Below are 834 nucleotides of genomic sequence, written 5' to 3'. Positions count from 1 at the left end.
GGCACACTGCCGGTGAAAGACAGACAGGTGTGGGAGGAAGTGTGTGTGGGAGGTGGGGAACACAGTGAGCATAGGCAGGGCTTTCTCCGGGGTTAGCTGTACTGTGAAGAGGACAAAGAAGAGGTGGCTCAGGGGTGGTGGTTGTTGGTTTGTTGGTTGAGCCTGTTTAAATGTCATTCAGAAGAGAGAGAGAGAGAGAGAGAGAGAGAGAGAGAGAGAGAGAGAGAGAGAGAGAGAGAGAGAGAGAGTTACTATATATATGCCTGAGTGTGTGTGAATGGTCAGCATTTAGGCCTAGAGGCCTCACTCAGTGCAGAGTTTGTTAGCATGTGCAAAGTTCTATTCACAGCACACAATCCCTTGAAACAAAAACCTCTTATCACTGTTAGGAAGAGTTAACTGTGAAATCTGAAAAATATTAAAAATATTGTTACTTGTCTAATGTGGCAAATACCTGTAATTCCAGTATTCTGGAAACTGAGGCAGGAGGATCATGAATTGGAAGCCACACCCTGCTATTGATTGTGCTCCTGTCTTAGAAATGGCATATGTGATCAGTCAGGCATCAGGGTGCACACCTGTAATCCCCACACTCGGGAGCCAGAGACAGGAGTTTGTAGTATTTGAGGCCAGCTTGATTTACAGTATGAGTTCTGGACCAGCCAAGGTTGTATGAAAAAACTTTTCTCTCAAGATCTAAAAATAAATGGAGTAATTAGTTGAAATACTGTTCAGAATAAATCCTTCAATTTTAGTAAATTTTGTTGTCTGGATTAGGAATTTTGTCTGCATATAATATAGTTCATAAAAACTGAGCTGGTAAAGCTCATAACC

Source organism: Micromys minutus, assembly GCF_963924665.1.
Source record: "Micromys minutus genome assembly, chromosome: 11".
Lineage (NCBI taxonomy): Eukaryota > Metazoa > Chordata > Mammalia > Rodentia > Muridae > Micromys > Micromys minutus.
This window is presented reverse-complemented; position numbering follows the sequence as displayed.